The 20,440-nt window shown below is 41.8% G+C and overlaps 1 protein-coding gene across 2 annotated transcripts in view; it reads right to left on the bottom strand.

Annotated features, from left to right (window-relative positions):
* Positions 1 to 1,421: 1,421 nt before the first annotated feature.
* Positions 1,422 to 20,440, bottom strand: part of arhgef37 (Rho guanine nucleotide exchange factor (GEF) 37) — a 76,392-nt gene continuing 57,373 nt past the window's right edge. Inside the window, exons 18-19 of one of the 2 annotated variants that reach the window (XR_007569816.1) lie at positions 7,728 to 8,012; positions 1,422 to 1,694 (exon numbers count right to left, since the gene is read on the bottom strand). The gene's annotated coding sequence lies outside the window, so the exon portion shown is untranslated. The remainder of the gene's footprint in view (positions 1,695 to 7,727; positions 8,013 to 20,440) is intronic. The other variant, XR_007569817.1, reaches the window with a different exon arrangement.

Below are 20,440 nucleotides of genomic sequence, written 5' to 3'. Positions count from 1 at the left end.
CTGGAGCGTTTACAGGAACATATTCAATCTAGAGCAGTGGTTACCAACTGGTGGGATGTGGTCCAAAAGTGGGTCATGAGTTCAGTCTGAATGGACCACAAGTGACTCGGGAATGCGGCGAGTTTGTAAAAAACACACTTTATTTTTAAGTACAGTTCATTTCCAGCAGAGAGCTTTTATTTTGAAGTGCCATTTCCTGCTGTAGAACGAGTAAATGACAGATAGCTACTTAACAGAGACAGCAAACTAGCTCAGTGACACGGCCAAACACAAGTATGATGCTGAGTATATTTAAACTGTGTGGACCTTGAACTAATGATTGAGGGAGAAATCTGGACCCTGTGGCTGCACCAGTTGGGAACCACTGATCTAGGAAACTACACTAGATGCATTACCTCCTTTAACACCCCTGAACACACCTTAGTTTTCTGTAGAGTTCATTTTCTCCTCACTGAGTTTGACCTTTCGACCTCATGCACATTGCACATACAGCAGCACACACATAAATAATGGCAGGTAATGTTTGTTTCATACGTAATACTCACAGTTTTAGTGTTGCTGCCAGGAGTTTTTGTGACACATGCATGTTTGGTTAACTTCCAGTCACACTTTAGTTTGACTTGAATCGTTCTGTCTTTGGGTTGTCAGTGCAGAAGGTGCTCGAGGGACATCTTGACAGACAGGAGCAAAAGACGCAGCACCTAAATCAGAGCTCTTAAATACAGGAAGTGCCAATCAGAATGTACCAAGTGCCTGTCACATCATGGGGGGGATTGGGGTTTCTAATTCATTTTATTTCTTTAAACCAGTGGTTCCCAACTGGGTCGCAGTCCAAAAGTAGGTCACAGGTCCATTCTGAATGGACTGCAAGTGACTCGTAAACATGTGAAGTTTGTAAAAAAACACTTTATTTTTTAAGTGCAGTAAATTTTCAGCACAGAGGTTTTATTTTGAAGTGCAGTTTCCTGCTGTAGAGTGAGTGACTAATGGACAGTTACTTGACAGAGACAGCAAACTAGCTCAACAACATGGCCAGGTAGTGTGATAACCTTAGTATGATGCTGAATATATTAAACTGTGTGGGCCTTGAACTAATGACTGAGGAGAAGTCTTGACCACAGTGCTGGACCAGTTAAGATCCAGAGCTTTAGACTATATAAGTGTGTTGGTGCTTTTGTGGTTGGTTGATTGATGAAATATGTATACTGATGGACTAAATGTCCTGTTTCGTTTTATTTGTTGTTAAGTTGGAAGTGTTTGTCTCTGTGTTATCCAGTCGTTTTGGAAATGGTCTGACCTGCCATTATATATATGTTTCCCTCTGTGGTCAGTTTAGTTTTTGTTAGGTTAGTTTTATTCAGTCTGTGTGACATTAGCACAGCCTGCATTAAGTTCAATCAGGAGAGACTCGTTCCGAGAGAAAAGAATATTTATTTACATGTGCACACAGGTTTGAGAAATGTGAAGAATCATTGGCATTTAGACCCCATCGTGATGTCATCTGTTCCAGGAGGGTGGTAAAGACGTTGTAGAATCTAGATGCTGGTGGTGGTGATGAGATGAGATGAAGAGGAAGCTGAGGATCTGGATGCGAAGAGGAGTGGGCTTTGGATGAGCTCATTCTGGGGTCTGGATAAGGTGACTGGAGGTGAATGAGATAGAGGAGGGTGTGATGATTCTGCCGAAAATGACAGCTGACAGGAGCAGAGAGAAGGAGAGGTTTAAACATGAATGTCTGAAGGAGATCGTGGCAAAGTTTGACTGGCTAACCAGGAGAGGGAACACCCATCGTCAGCTGACTGGAGGGAGCAGTGGCATAGAGAGAGAACTGGGAATGGATATAACATAAAGATAGTCTCCCTGATTGAACTTAAGTTGAACTTCATTTCTGCTAGTTGACCTCTTATCAGCCAGAACTTTGCTACATATTTTGTAAATTGTAAGCGTCATTTCTAAGTTAATATAACCCTCTTTTTGAGAGTCTTCCGGTGTCTCCTCATGTCTGCCAGCTTTGTACCTCACAAGGTGTTATGTACTTGTGTCCATGTATCTCATCAGGTTTCTCTTTAAAAAGTGAGTAAAGCATAGAGCCTTCCTGACCCTCCCCACTCCCACTAAACATGTCATATATCTCTTTATTTGATCTGTATGTTCTGCTGCTGTTCACCTGACTTTTTGCACATTATTCCATTGTCATTAAAAAAGTCTAAATAAATAGAAATAAAAGTTACTCACAAGCTTCTTTGGTGGGATTTCTTTCTTTTCTTCTTAATTTTTTGTAAACATATTCTTGCTTTTCACTCTGATGTTAATTAACTGCTTGTTTTTTTGTCTGTCTTTGTCCTTCTAAGTTTGAGTAGTTTACATATATGAGAGTAGATGCATGAAGCCTACATTCGTACGGAGCGTCTTCCTTGATGAACACAACACGGTGTTGCACCTGATGAGTAAGTCTGCAGAGATGCAGGCTCCCTGTTGGAAGGCTTTATAACCCACTCTCACTCCCAGCTAATTGGTTTAGGATGCCAGTTAATGTGGCGGACCCTCCATTTGAAACAGAGTGGAAGTGGGTAGGAAGAAAGTGTCGACGGTGGTTTGGGAAAGACCTGTAATGACCACACAACAGCAGACATTTTAACTTTGTTACAGTAGAAAAAGCACAGGTGAAATTGATAACATTAACGATGACTCAGTTCCATTAAGTGTCCCAGTAAGCTCTTCTTACCAGAATGCATAATATCAACGCCTCCTCTAAGTGGAAAGCAGCCATCATTAATGTTGTTGTAAATATTTGACTGTACATTTACAGTAAATTACTGGCTATCAGTTGGATCACTTTTACAGTAAAGTACTGTGGAACTTTTACAGTAAATTGTTGTGAAATGACAGCTGTACACTGTGATCTCACAGTAGTTATACCTGCATATTACTGTGATTTAGCAGTACATTCCTGTAAATGACTGAATTTAATAGTCACAGGTTATGTACATCTGATTACTGTGATTTAGCAGAATTACTGTATTTTACTGTAAACTCACACTCCTCATATCAATGTGATTTAGCATCGGTAAAATTACTATATTTACCACTCCACCAATACTTCATTCCCCTCCCCTCTGGCCGTAGGTACAGGCTACCTCTGCACAAAAAAGCCAAGTTCAACAAGAGTTTCATTCCTGCAGCAATAAGTGCCCTAAATATATGAATAACATCTGTCTGACAATGTTCCAGCCTGTGGTGTGTTTGTATATCTATGTAATTGTCCACGTCATGTAACCCCCGTTTGTCTGTTAATGTTTTAGCACTGACTGTAAAAAAAAAAAGAATTTCCTTGCAAAGGACTAAATAAACTAAACTAAAACTACCTGCATGAATTTCACAGTAAAGTTCTGAATTTGGTTAAACATCACAGTAAAAGCCTGTGAGGTGATAATAATGATTTATTGTGAAATATTACAGTTATATATGGTAACTTCCTGGAAATAATGAGCTGTGTACACCTGTGATTTTCTTACTATGACATGTCAAAATGTCTGTTGTGAAAAAGGTCTATAATAAAGTTCCACTGATTGTGACACATCTGAGTGTGTGAAATTTGTTCTCCGCATTTGGCCCATCCCCTGGGGGAGTGGTGAGCAGCAGCGGTGCCACGCTCGGGAATCATGTGGTGATCAAACCCCCCAATTCCAACCCAGGGAGGCAATGGGTCCCATTTTTATAGTCTTTGGTATGACCTGGCCGGGGATCTAATCCACGACCTCCCAGTCTCAGGGTGGACACTTTACCACTAGGCCACTGAGCTGGCTCCTCCTGTTCCACTACTGTATACCTGTGTGTAATTATTCACAACATGTGGTTGAGTTGCAGTCGCAGACCCTCACAGCTGAGGATGAAAAACTCCCCAAAAAACCCTTTCACAGGGAAAAAAATGGTCGAAACCTCAGGAAGAGCAACTGAGGAGGGATCCCTCTTCGAGGACGGACAGACGTCCCTCCAAAATCCACTGCTAAAGTTCAGTTTCACAAGGCAAATTCCAGACAGAAATATTACAGAGGTGAGGAGGAGTTTCACAGGCTCATCGGATATCCAATGTGATATCCGGAACTCAGAGATTCACATAGGAATTAATGGACTTCTTGATGCCTCGTCTCCGTATACATACGGAAGTGGAAACGAGGCGTGATAGTAACAGCAGTAGTAGTCAGCATCAGGCAGGACCACGGCAGCAGTGTAACCACAACCCATGACTCAGGCGTAGCTGCGATACCAGTGATACCTGCGAGACAGTGGAGCACAAAGGCTCCGGAGAAGAGGCCAAGTTAGTGACATGCAGTAAGAGGACATGGATGTTAACAAATGAAGATGAACCAACTTTTCAGAATCTGAGAGAGAGAAGGAGAGAAGGGGTTCAGTGTAGCATAGGAGGTAGACTGGCAGACTAGGCCTATACCAGCCGAACTAGGGGCTGGACCAAGACAAGCCTGAGCCAGCCCTAACTATAACCATACTTTTCTCTCAGGATGTCAGTTGGAGCAGCTAATGTGCAGCACTGCTATGTGTAGCTCTAAAAGTCTCATGTTTCGGTAGTTTAATGTGCTTACACATAAAAAAGAGTTACAAGTGGGTCGTCACACTGGGAATGACTTGAGGTGAAGATTTAAATGAGACTTAATTGATACAGGGTTGACTGGATCACCACAAATATGCAGCATACTTACATTAATGGAAATAATTTCCTGCTTGAAATGAAGAGAAAGGAATGCAATTAACATGTCAAAATACATAAAATGCATTTTTAACCTCAAGGCCACAAAGTAACAAGCAAAGGCTTTTATGTAAATTTCATGATGAGGCCTGTACTGTAAATCAACAGCCTGCAGAGGCTTGATTTGATTTTAAATAGGCAGACCATGACCCAACAACACCAGGGAGAAGGGCCTCATGTGGAGCACTGCTCAGTAACAAATAGATTTTTTACTGTTTGTTCAATTTTTATAGTCTGGATCACATCATGATACATTTCAGGGAGCTTTATGAGGAGGGACACTTCCTCTGTCTCCCTCATACTGAAGGTGTATCGAACAAATAAGCTGCTGCGAAGCTGTAAAGCAGTTTCTCTTGGCTTATTTTGACAATCAATTGCTCTTAATATTTTTCTTCTGGCTGTGTTTTCTCTGCCGCACAGTGGTAGCGCTGCCTGTGAAGAACCTTCAGCTGCTTTCACGGTGTGAAATGTGCGATAAAAATAAAGTTTTATTACTACCCAGTGCAGTAGGACAGTACAGTGGGCACTTAACAGCTATGCCGAGGCAGTCTGGGATTCTGTGTCCTATTCAAGGGCAACTCAACAATAGATACCGAGGGAGGAAGGGAGTGTTACAGACCTTGGTATTCAACCCAGCAATCTTACAGTCGGAAAACAATTTTCCCAAACTTGAGCCTGCTGTTGTTTCCTGATAAAATAATGTTTCTCCACAGTGTATACAAGGCAGTTTGAGCCACCGGAGCAACAAAGTGTCTCAGCAATCAGTAGAGATCACTGCAGGTTCAGTACGTGAGTGTATTATCAGGGCGGTGGTGGCCCTCTTGGGAAGAGAGCCAAGCTAAACCACCGAAGGTACGAGGTGAATGGTGGCCATAAACAGCAGCAGGGGGATCCTTAAATAGAATGAATGCAGCTACTGTGACTGTTTGCTCTCCTCTTGACCCCCAGCTTCCTCAACACCTCATATCTGCACCTCTGCATGCACACATAAGCACGCCTGCGCCCGTAGCAGCAGAGAGATAACACGCATGTACACAAAGTGCTCTGCGGTCCCCTGTGATCTTCTCACATGACATCTTCTATCATGGCAGCAGCATACTCCACATGTCAGGCCTCTTATGGACTCGACCTTCGACTGTTTATCGACCTTGAATGACCGGCTTACCAGTTGGCTCTCGGACTGGTATGTTGGCTTCTTGACCGTCGGACTGGGTCACGATCCACGTCCATGTGGCGGCAAGGGTCTGCACGACAGAAATGTTGGAAGCTGCACTTGTCCTCGAGCGTACACCTGTACATCCTGTTCAGACGACCACACGGACTGTGCATGTCTACAAGTGCACACATCCAGTGCATTACAGAAATGAAAAAGCATGTATGCTCTGCTGTCTGTGTCCTTTTTGGAGCACACTGGGCTGTTGCCATGGCTACCCTGACTGGTCGATTGCTAATCTGGCTGGTTGGCTATCTGGTAGTCTGAGTGGCATGTTGGGAACTAGTTTTACTGGCTGATTAGCTTTATCTGTCAGTTATAAATTATCAAGATCACAATCAGAAATTCTGTATTGATCCATGGTTCATTAAAGTCGCTCTGATGTCAAGCAATGAGAATTATAGAGGTAGAAATAAGGAGTATAAGTACAAATATAATATGTGCAATATGCTACAATGTTAACACTAATATTTTAAAATAGTTGCTAGGCTAATTTATACAATGTAAAATACCATAGGCTTGTGCTAATGATGTTAGCATGTTGAATTTGTTTGGAAAACATGTTGTCTATAAGGCAGTTGTTTTGTCAGTGAAGCATGTGAGCTGTAATTTTACCTTTGTTAAATGTTGCTGTTGTCCCTGGCTTCATATGAGTAGAGGAAATCTCTGCTACTCCCTAGGCTAATTTACACATGTACTGTAAAATGCCATAGGCTTGTGCTAATAACGTTAGCATGTTGTATTTGTGGGGAAAATGTGTCCAGATAAAGACAAGTGTTTGTCTGTGAATGCTGCGAGTTATAGTGAAGCTGATTTGTGTACTTGTGTTTGAAACGGTTGCTATTAAGCCATGTTTAATGTGTGTTTAATGTGTGTTTAATGTGTGTTTTGCATCAACTAAACTTAACAGCACTTCACAGAAACCCCACCGCCCACTAGTGTTTTGGAGGTGTAACTGCAGAGTGACACAGACACACCACCACACAAGTATAAATGCTTACAACGGTGTAGGTTACGCCGCAGGCTCTGCATAGAGACACACAAGTATAAATCCGCCTTTAACTTTAATTTCATTGCTTTAAAAAGTTTTGTTTAAAGTTTGGTTGTACTGAAAGACCCTCTAAGGATGTTCAGTTTTTCCAGTACGTACATTTTTTAACGGGAGTGTTCTTTATTCATCAGAGATGGGGTGTGGCTAAGGTGTGACTTAATTTTTTTTTTTGTTTGTTTAATCTTGACCCTCTCCAAAGCTACTAATATTTTTGCTTGAGCCGAGTGACTGGGGGAAAATGCACGACCCTCCCTCTACCATGAATAACTTCAATTTTTGATGATGTGGATTAAATTTTTTCAAAAAGATAATTTTTGGATTTACAGTTTCTGGCTGCGTTAAAGGCTGTAGTTTTGGTTATTCGTAAAGAAAATATGCCTTTCAAACCTGCTGGTGGGTTTGGGGGTTCAGGGGATATTTAAAATAAATACAATATACTACCATTTAAAGTTGTTTGTTCCTTCCCTAAGCCAAAAAAAAAAAAAATACAAGTCCCTCCCCAGTGCTTAAAAAATTATTTGCCTCCCCTGTTGTGCACCACCTCCTCCCCATCATAAATAAGGAACAGTCCCTTAATGGCTTTAAGCCCGTTTTTCACTGGCGAAAATTAGCATTAGCATTAGTATTATTACTGATTACCATAGCTGTAAATGCACTGTGCTAACTAAGCTAGCAGCTAGCGTTAGGGTTATCTTCACCCTTTCATTCATGGTCACTTCTTGCTCCAGAAAACCAAGATGGCGACGACCAGAATGGCAAACTGAAGGCTTCAGAATAGGAGTCCACAAACCAGTGGGTGAAGTCATAATGGCTACGTCCATTACGTATACAGTCTATGGCCGTGGTGCACTGGCTTGCTGGGTAGTTCTGCAGGTGGCTGGCAGGTTGGTTGGTCTCCTGTGTAAGTGGGTGACCGACTGGTTGACTGGATGGCGGGATGATTCGACAGCTGGCTGCGGCGGGAGAAGTAGGGAGAAGAGGGACTGTTTGAGAGAGAAAGAGAGAGATGCCTGAAATGTTCATGATTGCAGTGATGCAGTTTGACATGTGGAACACTAAGTGTATTAATCCAGCGTACTGCGGCCCTGTCACCATGCATCTGTCTCCTGCGCTGACACCGGCTGTGTGTGTGAGTGCATGTGTGAAAGTTGCTTTTGTACAAGCATGTGCAGTTTTGTGGCTGTTTGTGTGGGAGTGCGCACTGAATTTGCTGGCGTACATTTGCACGTATGTGTGTGTGTGTGTGTGTGTGTGTGTGTATGTATGTGTGTGAATGCATTCTAAATCAGTTCCACCACAGCCACTGAGTTTGTAATGTACACCATGTACCCTGGGCAATCTTAGATATGAAACAGAGACATTCTCTGGCTCACTGTCTCACACACACACACACACACACGCACACACACACACACACACACACTACGCAGCTCATTGTCCCTATCAGTGTTCAATGCATGCATCATATGAGTCATACACTGCAGATGTGATTATTGTGCTCCATTCGCCAATATCCTCTGACATCTGAGGTATGCTGTGACCTCCTCGTTTGCATTTCTATAATCGAGGACTTAAATTCATAACAGAATGATGAATCATAATCTGATCCTAAGAGATTTGGCATCATGTGGCTGCTTTACTAAACAATGTTTTCATAACAGGGTAGATGCCACGACCAAAGCCACGGAAATAAAAAACTGGAGTTATGCTTTAAAGGGATAGTTTGGATTTTTGGAAGTGGGTTGTATGAAATACCATAATCCAGGTATTATATACAGGTGTTGTCAGTCGTCACGCCCCCAGTTTGGAGAAGCAGTAGCAGGGTCAGTAGCAAAACATTTAGCCACCTAAAAATAATGGATGCCATATTTAGAATATTTCCCACTTTCCTTGGTGTCAGTCAGCGATTTCTGACTGAATTTGTCACAGTGCTCTCTATAAAGCCAGACTCCATTGAGAAATACAATAATTTAACATGGCTAAACACAGGAGCTGCTGGTCTGCTGCTGCCTTGATCAGTGAGTTTGTTTGTGTTACTGTCTGTTTTGGCATCGTCGTAGGAAACCACTGTTTCATCTGAGTCCAGTGTGGTGTGGAGTGTTACCAACCAGAGGACCATAGCTGAGTGTTTGGAGATGTTTGTCACTGAACTGATGCTGCTGCTGATGGGTCTAGAACTGATGGGTCTCTAAACAGTCACATCGCTACTGAAACGACTCGTTTAACCTGTTAATAACTGTTAGGTAACGTTAGCCATGTGATGCTAACAGTTAGCTTTGTCACTGTGTTTCACCTGACACTATTTTGCAAGGGGCACCATCTGTCACTGCATCCTCAACACATTTTTACTCTGACCTCGTCACATATCGAAATTTGGTCATGGACTTTCCACGTTCAGCTACAACATGCAAGGTACCCTGGGTGTGTTGGTTGTTGATGTTCTGGGACATAGAGTCAAGTTCAGCCTGTCTTCTTTCAAAATGCACTTATGTTTTCACAGAGAATTTACTGTTTACATGCAGTCTCTTTCAAAATAAACGCACTGCGTCGGTGCAACACTGTGAATTGATGTTTTTTTTCCTTCGACAACAAAAGCATGTGGTTGGGTTTAGGAAAAGAACAGGGTTTGGCTTTATAGACTTAAGGGATATGAACACCACTCTCCAGGGTGAAGATCAGTGTTTGTTGGACCCATCCACCACCCTTCCCACCAGCCCCACTCGGACTTTCGCTGCTTTATTTTAGTTCTTGTCCTGCTGCGTTTCCGCTTGATGTTTTGGAATTACCCACTGACATTTTTCCAAGCTCTTTGGAGAACAGACTGTGTCCACTGCAGAGACACGGACATAAACGTGGACTGGTTTTATACGCATGTTATATGCAGTAAAATGGTTTGACCTCTTCTCTTCTACCAGTGAAACGTGTCATTTATCTGCTGCTGGTTAAGGGATAAAAAACGATCTCAGAGGGAGTCTGAGAGGCAGCTGTGAGTCAAGGCCAGCAGGAGAACATCTTATTGACAAAATCACTTAAGCTCTCTCCCTCTCCTTCACTCTTTCATATTGATATAGTGGAATCCTTTACCGTGCTCTTCTGCCCTTTCTTCTCGCCTTCCAACCTGCTGCCTCGCTTTTTTCCCTCTTTCTTCTCTCCTGCCCTCCGTCCGCCTGTCTTTACATTGACAGGGTCTTTATAGCTTTAGTGATAACCGTGACCTCCTCTTTCTCCTTTTCTTTCACCTTTATCTCCTGCCGCCCTGTCATTTTCTCCTCTTTCTGCCTCATTTTACTCTTTAAACAGAGTCCTTCAACTACCCTTACCCCACTTGATTTCCCCACCTCCTCTTCTTTCTCATCTACCTCCCCCTTTCCCTTTTTCCACCCATCCTTTCTTCTTTCTCCTACACTTATTAATCCCTATATTCCTACTCTTTCTTTATCACCTTCGTCCTTTGCCTCCATGCAATTGCCTCCTGTTCCACATTTCCAAAACATCTTTTCCTCTCTGCCCAATTTTTACTCCACCTCCATCTCCTTTACTGTATCTCCCCATCTTCCTCTAAGACAGATAGCCACTTATCCTTTTTTATTTCCGTTTTTTTACAGCTCAGCGAGGTGGACATCGGAGGTGAGTCGAGCAGAGCAAGGTCACAGCGGGATTTAGCTCTTTCTAGGAAATAAGGGGATGGAGACTAAGGGAAAGACAGCGAGGTAACAAAAGGTCTTAACCTCTAGTTATTGTCTTGTTGTGTGTTTGCAGCCTCATGTGTCAAAGATTACAGATAACAAATCATGGGAGACTGCCCTCGCCAGAAAAACAAGAGGAAGAGATGAGGCTGTTATTGTAGTGAAACCTAATAGGAAGACGGAAAGGGTGGATGGTTGGGTGTATATGCCAATCTTTCAAAGGAGGACGACACTTGTAGGGCTGTAGTCTCCTGGTCGACTAGTCGATTATTTGGTCGCTATGCTCTCGTTCGACCAAATTCTCATTGGTCGAATAATCGCTGTGTTACTTTCATAAGGAGAAAAGTGCTACATCAACAGCTTTCCAGGATTAATCCATTATTTCCTGCGGTGGGGGGACAGGCTAAGTTACCTGTGAAAATGGGGGTGTTTTCAAAACACCCCCGTTGTTAACAGAAAGTTGAACTCGCCCACCCTCACGCTCAGCGTTGCGGTGACGCAGACCTCCTGTCTGTTTATATAAGCTGAAACCATTTCCCTCAGTGGAAACAAAACTTTTATTTACTTGTACTTCACAGATAAGAAACAATAAATTGTGAAGACAATAAAGCCTCCACTAAAATAGCATTTTAAGTCATGTGTGTGATTTATCCTGGCTTCATATGAGCAGAGGAAATCTCCGCTCGTCGCTAAGCTAATGTACACCATGTAAAATGCCATAGGCTGGCGCTAATAACGTTAGCATGTTGTATTTGCTTGGAAAACGTGTTTTAGGATAAGACAGTTGTTTTGTCTGTGAATGTTGTGAGTTGTAATGGAGCCACATTGAGTGCCGTTACCTTTGTTAAATGTTGCTGTTGTCCCTGGTTTTATATGAGAAGAGGAAAAGATCGCTAGACGCTAGGATAATTTATACAATGCTGCCATAGGCTTGTGCTAATAACGTTAGCATGTTGTATTGGGGGGGGGAAATGTGTCCAGATAAAAACAAATGTTTATCTGTCAGTTCTGCGATTTATAGAGGGAATCGCCTTGTTGTTTACAAATACTTCCGGGTAGAAAACCAGCAGAGTTTAGCTATAACGTTATATATATATATATATGTATATATCTCAATATCACATTTTTCACGTCACTATATCACCGTTTAGACTAATCTGATGTTTGTAAAGTCTATGAACACAATGATTGATCAACATTACTATTTCTGTGTGCATGTTTTGTAATTAATAACATGGTTATCGTAGATTAGCTGGGCTAACCGTTAGCTTAGTGGTGTCTGTAATAACTCAGTAACTCAATAAATGGTCCGTAAAAAAAATATTTTTCCAGCCGATGTCTTAGTTACAACATGATTGAGCTAACTGGAGTAGTTTCATGTCGTATCCGACAACGGAAGGAGATTTGCTGCTGCTGTTAGCTGTCCCTGTCAGCTGCAGCCACTGATGCTTTCTAGACATCGTGATTTCCCAAAACTGAATAAATACCACACATAGCAACACAAAACTGCTTTGCTAGCTCAATCATGTTGTAACTAAGACATCTGCTGGAAAAAATATTTTTTTCACGGACCGTTTATTGAGTTACTGAGTTATTACAGACACCGCTAATGGCTAACAGCTAACAGTTAGCCCAGCTAATCTACGATATGTTGTTAATTACAAAACGTGCACGCAGAAATACTAATGTTTGTTCAATCATTGTGTTTATAGACTTTACAAACATCAGATTAGTCTAAACGGTGATATAGTGACGTGAGAAATGTGAGATACATATATATGTATCTCACCAGCAGAGTTTAGCTACATATATATGTAGCTAAACTCTGCTGGTTTTCTACCCGGAAGTATGTATAAACAAAAAGGCAATTCCCTCTATAGTGAAGCCAATTTGTGTACTTGTGTTTGAAATTGTCTCTATTAAGCAATGTTTAATGTGTGTTTTGGATCAACTATAAATAAAGTTTGATTTGAACTAAACTTTACAGCACTTAACACAGTCCTCAGTCCACAGTTACATTTCTATATTTTATGTACGCAGAATGAGGGGTCGGTAATATAAGGTCAAAGGTCAGAGGTCACATGTCCCCAGCACAGCCACTGACAGTGCTAAAATGTGCAAAAGGGAGACGCAGAGCTGCAGAGTGAGAGAGGGGAAGATTTGGCATAAAAAGAGACTTTAAGATTGACATGAAATAGATGCAAGTTGAATTAGATGACACTCACTGCACTGATACACTATGAAAGTGTCAAGACGTGTCAGTTCCACGTGTCAGATTTTCCCTAGAAGTTAATCAGTTCTTTGTTGCCCCATGACGAACCTTTCTGCAAGTTTCCTGTTAAAATGTTTCAGAGATTTTCCGCTGGAGGACATGCAGACAGAAATGGGTCAAAAACACGATCTCTATCAACATTTTTAAGTTTCAGGCATTCAGCTTATCCAGAGAGACTGATGAGATGAGAAGAGATCAAATCAAATATAATCATATCTTCATTATAATATCAGCATGTGCCAATGATAGCTTTTTGAGTTCAATTTCAGTTTTTAGCCACCGTCCTTTAACTTTTAGCTTTATATTTCCACCTTTTAGTCATACCAAAGATATTTTTTAACAGAAGATACCCCACTACAAGCTGCCTCAATGGAAAAAATTAGTACACACTTCCGGTCTCCTAGGTGTGCGTGGTCGTCTCTCCATCGGATCCCTTAACTTTGTTCCGGATGGATAAAACCAGATTTAAAAGAATACAACACTATATGCAGTACAAATTTAATGTTTGTTCCTAATTTGTCGCTCTTTTTATCTGCTAGCTTCATGTCTGATATGAACTGAGTGTACGAGTATGAGTTGCTATACCGAAGAGACATGTCTCCAACACAGTTAATCTGCAGTTAATGATTAATCTTCTTGCAGCCATGTTGCCTGAAGCCCAGAAACAATCTAATTAGCACTTTTGCACCCAGCATCATTTCTTTTTGTTAGAGTTGTCCGATCAAGCAACAATAACTAAGGTGAGCGGGACTTAGGATCGATCTGTTGGACATCTTTAGAAACCCACAATGCCTTTATACAGTGCTGCAGAAATGAGTCCCAACACCCAGTCCCGGAACCCAGGGTTAGCATTTAGCACTCCCAATTCCCTCATCTCAAAGTCGATGGGTTTTTGGTTGGATGTCTTAAAAAAGGTCTGTGGTTAACACAAGCTTAAGAGACTTTTGTGTTCTGTTCTACGACATAAAATTTGTCAGTAAATACCCCACTTATGAATTCTGAAGCCTTTAGGTCAGTTGCTAACAATTGGCTAAATGACACTACAGAGCATCATCACGCTGAATGTAGCTTTACAGCCTCATTGTGGTGACAATATTAAGTCATGCAACTGCAGTGTAGTTTGTTTATAGTCTAATGTGAGCTTTTTACTTTCGGTGATGGCATTAACACTTCAAAAATCGTAAAAGAGATGTTCATTTGTGAAGATAATCTTGTTTAAAAAATGTGTAAGGTGAAATTTATACTTCTGCGTTGAATTGACGCCGTACCTACGCACCCTACGCCAAAGCCTGGCGTGCACCTCCCCAGAAATGTAACTACGTGTCGCGGTGATGCAGACCTCCTGTCTGTCTCTGTAAGCTGAAACCATTTCCCTCAGTGGAAACAAAGCTTTGATTTACTTTAATTTCACAGATAAGAAACAATAAATTGTGAAGACAATAAAGCCTCCACAAAAATAGCATTTTAAGTCTTGTGTGTGATTTATCCTGGCTTCATATGAGCAGAGAAATCTCNGAGCTGTAATGGAGCCAAATTTTGTAACGTTACCTTTGTTAAATGTTGCTGTTGTCCCTTCATATGAGTAGAGGAAAAGTCCACTAGCCTCTAGGCTCATTTTTACAATGTAAAATGCCATAGGCTTGTGCTAATAACGTTAGCATGTTGTATTTGTGAGGAAAATGTGTCCAGATAAAGACAAGTGTTTGTCTGTGAATGCTGAGTTATAGTGAAGCTGATTTGTGTACTTGTATTTGACACTGTCTCCGTTAAGCCATGTTTAATGTGTGTTTAATGTGTGTTTTGAATCAACCAAACTTTACAGCACTTCACAGAAACTCCACCACAGACTAGTGTTCTAGAAGTGTTACTGCAGAGTGACACACCACTGCACAAGTATAAATGCTCACAAAGGCGTAGGCCAGGTGTGTAGACTATGGCGTAGGGTCTGATGCACAAGTATAAATCCCGCATAAGTATCCTAAACTTTTGTTTGCCACAGAGCTCTTTGCAATGATCCAAAATCTAATGGAAATGGCTTTTTGAGAAGGGAACCATGCAACACTAAGAGAGTCAGTGCTGTCAGCTACGTCACAAACAAACATTGATAAAGTTGTAGAAAATCAATGTACAATGAAAATAAAGAGATAAATTAGAAGTAATGAAACAAAGTAAACATAGCATTTTGTTTCTACTTATCAAGCCTCGAAGCCAGAAATGGTATTTGTGCAATTTGGCGCCCCTACAGTTTTGGAGTGGTGCACCGCTGTCGTAATTGTGCCTGCAGGGATGCAAGCTGTTTATACTGTCCCGATGTAAGCTGTTATGATCTGTCTTACAGCTAATGGGTAAACAACAACAGTCCGACAGCAGAGTGTACATCCCTGCCAATGCTATTTATGAAAGACTGGCTGTAACCTTATCGGTCTCAGGCGATCAAACAGAGTGAAGCTTTAAAGTGGAATTCAGGTCAGCTTCAAATCAGATTTCTCTGAACTGAGGTCAAAACAAACAATACATCACACTGCAGCAAGTAAAAGTAAAATAAGTGACTCACCGCAGTTATTTTGAATATTCATTCAGTGATATCAAATAACATAACAACACTAAGCCCAGACTGTATTTTGTTTCCTCCATATTCTCACTGAGATGCCGCTCAGCTGTGCTCACTCTCCGTATAATGTAACACACATTAAGGCAGCTAATGAAGAGTGACAGGTCAGGCTGTAAGATGAGAATGATAAGGGTGTGTGTGTAGCGTGCATGTGTTTGTGCATCCCAGTGTGTCTGTGTGTCACGCCAAATTTAAAGACAACAATCATCTGATATGTGTGAGAGCATGAGGGACTCTGCCTAAATATAAACTGCACCACATCATCGGGCTGTAAAGTTTCTGTTAAGGTCGTTTGAAGCGCTGTGGATCCTTCACTGAGCGCCTGAGTGTGTTATTATGTTCTAACCTTTATTTATCCAGGGGGACTCTGCAGCAGCATCGTACTTTATATTTACGCAGTCATAAAAAAATGACACACTGCCCTTCCTTCTGACATCTTCTGGTCTCCCAACACCTCCCCAAACTTCAACATGAAATGTACTGCTGAGGCTGCTGGAGGTATGAAGTGGGAAGGACACTGGTTTTTGTATTTTTCTCAACTGTGAACTAACATTTGAAAGTCGTCTTTTCAGGGCGCGACGACTGCACAACTTTTGGAACGCAGCAGCGTCAATCAACAACCAATCACAGCCGGCAGATATCTTTTCCTTCTTCTGTGAATATCAGTCTGTGGTAAATATGAAGTGCAGGGCTGCCAGAGCTTTACATCTGTCCCACAAAAAATATTTTTGGCCTGACACACTTACAAGACGGCGCCTGGAAGAAGATCAGCTCTGCACTCAGGATTTCTGGTAAGCAGGCTATGATACCGTGCTGGTTACGGTCGCTCAGCAACCTCAGACGCAACCTGCCTCCCTGCCCTTGAAAAAATGGCACAGAACAGGCACAAGAGTCGCACCCAGCACCTGACCTCACGACATGTTTATGTCTGTGGTTGAATTCGTGAAGACGACGTTTTTCTCGCATGCCTCTGGTGAATGAAGAATCCAAAAATTGAAAAAAATCTTGATTAATTTAAGTAAAAGTAGTTCACAACATTTAACAAACTCATGTCTCATATATCCCATCATATGTTCAGTACTTCCCAAGCATGCTTTTTCACTAAAATTTTAGTATTTAAACTGAACTATTTGCTATTTGCTCTCTTCAGAGCCAGACTCCATTGACAAGAACAGTAATTTTACGTCACATAACACAGGAGCTGAGCTGGTCTGCTGCCTCAGTCATTTGGTTTGTTTGTGTTATTGTGTGACCTTGGTGTTTTAAAGGGTTAGATGGCGTCTCCGTCAAGAAGAGCTATCTATAGCAAGGTAAAGGGGTCCAAATGTTCTCTCACAGCCTACACCTCAACTGATATCGAGTTATTAGGTGGCTGTAATACATTTGGCATCTGCCCCTGTCCACAGTAGTACACTGCTTAGCTTCTGTGGTGGTACTCCTGCCTGCTTCTCCAAACTGGGGGCATGCCGACTGCAATCTGCTGTAGGTAATTCACCAGTCTGACTTAGTGGATGTAGATTGTGGATATAAGCCTGCCATTGACCTACTATTTTGGCCCGCGTTCTCCGTCCCGTGCCCTATCTACGTTTTATTGTCAACAAAATCCCCTTCACTATGGGAACCTTCAACCTCCAAGCAAACAAACTGATCGAGGGAACAGTAGACCAGCAGCTCCTGTGTTCGGCGATGTAAAATTTCTTTTTTGTCAATGGAGTCTGGCTTTGAAAAGAGCATGGATAAGTTTCACCATTAGTTCAGTTCCCTGTCGAAAAAGGTTGTCAGTTTTGGAGGTACTGAGCACACAACTGGATAAATGAGACCTGGATTATTCTGCACGAGTTGTGTTTCACTGTTGCAGACAGTCACAGACCCTTAAGACTTCAATTCATCAAGAGTCTTCTCCGTTTTTGGGTCTTTTTGTTCACTGTGGAGTCATGCAAGAAAACAAAGTTTTCTGCACAAATTCAACGTAACAAGTGGTGAGTAAGTGATATACAAATGATCATTTGGGGGTGAAGTATTCCTTGAAACTGCTCCTTGGCAGTTGTCAATCCGGTTTCACTCTGTAGTCATCGATATCCTGCGCTTGGTAAGTGACTTCTGATGTAAGACAACAACGAAAAAAGCTGTCCTTTGATGTCGCCATGTTACACAGTCTAATGGTGCCCGGCGTCGTTGGGGGAAAAAGTGGCGGGACAAGAACGAAATTTAAGGCAGCGGAAGTCCAAGTAGGGTGTGTGGGAGAGGTGGTGTATGTATCTAACAACCACTGACTTTCACCCAGGTGGCCGCTTCCCATAAGATTGTAAAGCCAAACCCTGTTGTTGAAGGATCAATTTGCAGTGTTGTACTGATGTAGTGTGTTTATTTTGAAAGAGACTGTACGCAAAATGTACATCTCCTGTGAAAATGGAGGGGTAATTTAAAAGCTGACAATGCGTGTAACAGGCTGAAGTTGACACGGCGTCCCAAAACATCAACCACCAACACACCCAGGGAACCTTGGACGTGGAAAGTCCATGACCAAATGTTGGAGTTGAAGTTAACTTCTCTTATTTCTAAATACACAGTTTTATGTCTTTTGATTTTTTAAAGAACCAGATATGTTCTGATGCAGTTAGTCCTCTGTGTGTCTGATGTTTTCACAGTGAGAGTCTTATGCTCATCATCAGGCCTTGGAGGTGATCCTAGCAGGTGATGGGCAGATCAATACTAAACATATCAATACAGAGATACCTGTGGCTTTCAAATAAGTATGACATTTCAAAGAGAAGGGGATGACTATAGATACATAAAATTCACTTTCCTATCTTCATGTCTTGTGCAAATAAATTCTTTCTCTTCCACCTGCTGATAAATTGATACAACACCTTGCTGCAGTGTTGCAGCTGCCAAACAGAGATTACACCAAATATCACCGCCAGCAACATGGAAAAGTAGTATTTCCTACAAAATGGCAAAACCAATATTGTATAATTTCATGACAGCTGCATTATAATTTCGAAAAACATATGGTACTAATGAGCTTAAGCTTTCAATAATGAATGTATACATGCCTACACTCATACACACACACAGGGTCATGTTTAAAATGAGTTGATGTCTTGGTGCCACATGTCGGAGATGGCGAGAGAGAAGAAGATGAAGGCACAGAAACATTTACTTATAGCACAGAGGAGACGATGACATCACACAGCAGAGTAGACGTTCAGGAATAAATATGTGTGTAAGTGTTTATATTGGTTTCTGTTTTTGGTTGTTTGTGAGGGAGTGTACTGCACACACACGCACGGACACACACACACACACACACACACACAGACAACATCCCGTACAGGAATATATTGCAGGTTGGAACCATTGACCTCATTTAACTCATGTTTAGAGGGAATGTGTGGATGTCACCTTTTAACATGACACCACCCCTATGACGACGACACATGGCAAAACAAACACACAACAGCTGCTGAGTGTGGCGAGCTGTGAGGAAAACAAATTAATATCTGACAGTGTAAAGGCCATGGACAGTTAGAGGTCCACTGATACTCTGCTGCGGACAGACACTGAGTTTTCTGTCAGATTCATCTGTCTGTATACCAGATCGTCTTCCTCCCAAAACTGCTGTATAGATAGTCTGTGCAAGCAGCTTATTACGACCCATATTTATATTTATTGTTTGGCAGATACGTTTAGTTTCTGTAGTTATTATGACGGGAGTGAAGGAGGAAGTCAAGTGACATGGGATAAAGAGCAATAAAGTCAGGTTGGGGGGGGGGGTATTTTTTTTCCTAGGAAGGCCAAAGCATGACCCGCCCTTCTCTGCCTCAGGGGCTGTACACATGCAGCGTCTTTAACCACCTGGAAAAAGCGAGGTCAGGCACTAGGCACTACTCTTGTGCCTTTCATGTGCCAGTTATCAAGAGTGTGGTGGCAGGTTGCATCTGAGGTTGCTGAGTAACCTTCTTCTACACTGAAACAGTTAATTTGGGAGCGCAAAAACCGTGGCATGTGTACAGCCCCTTACTCTGCCTATGGCTGGCCTGACATTCTTACCCTAACCCCAATCTGTCTCTTGCCTCTTGTTTAAAATTAGCTAACGATCAGAGGGAGAGAAGGACAGGACATGCCTTTGCCCTCCTCTCCTCCCCTCCTTGCCCTAAATTAAAAATTCACGTTGAGGTACGTGAATAGGTAAAACTAACACAGGACTTTTACCCAGGAGACTGCTGTTTGTGTCCCTTATGAAACCAGAAGTCAAAATTGACTAATTTTAAGCTAGTACGTGAGTTAACATACTTAAATGATGTTGCATAATTGACATACTTAAGTTACTTAACAAACATACTAATTGTAACTAGGGATGTCCCGATCCAGCTTTTTCACTTCCGATCCGATACCGATATTACAGCCTTGAGTTTTGGCCGATACCGATACCGATCCGATCCAAGCGCGTAGTCATGTCATGTCAGTCATGTTAGAAAAGGTTTGATCAAGCAATATTACTCTAACAAGAACAACTACTTAATCGGGTTAGTTAGAATGATCCACAACAGTTGGTACGAGAAACTGACCCGTTTATTGTTAACAGGGTTAAATAAACAAACTTTAAATTTGAACATTAACATTAAATAAAAAATATAGCTGGTTTGCTTTGGCTGCTTTGGCCCCTTAATAAATAGAAAATAGATCAACACCACAAGACATTGTTGACATTTAACAAACCATGCAGCCTTTCCTTTTCAGTTATTTTAATAGTGTCAGTGCCAGCCTGGTGCTGCTGTTTCCTGTGTGTCTGCATGCTGGCCTGGTGGATTGATAGTAAGTGCTGGAGCGGATCACTGG

This window comes from Epinephelus moara, chromosome 4 (assembly GCF_006386435.1).
Source record: "Epinephelus moara isolate mb chromosome 4, YSFRI_EMoa_1.0, whole genome shotgun sequence".
NCBI classification, from domain to species: Eukaryota; Metazoa; Chordata; class Actinopteri; order Perciformes; family Serranidae; genus Epinephelus; species Epinephelus moara.
The sequence above is the reverse complement of the archived record's forward strand: the minus strand, read 5'-3'. Positions and strand labels throughout refer to the sequence as shown.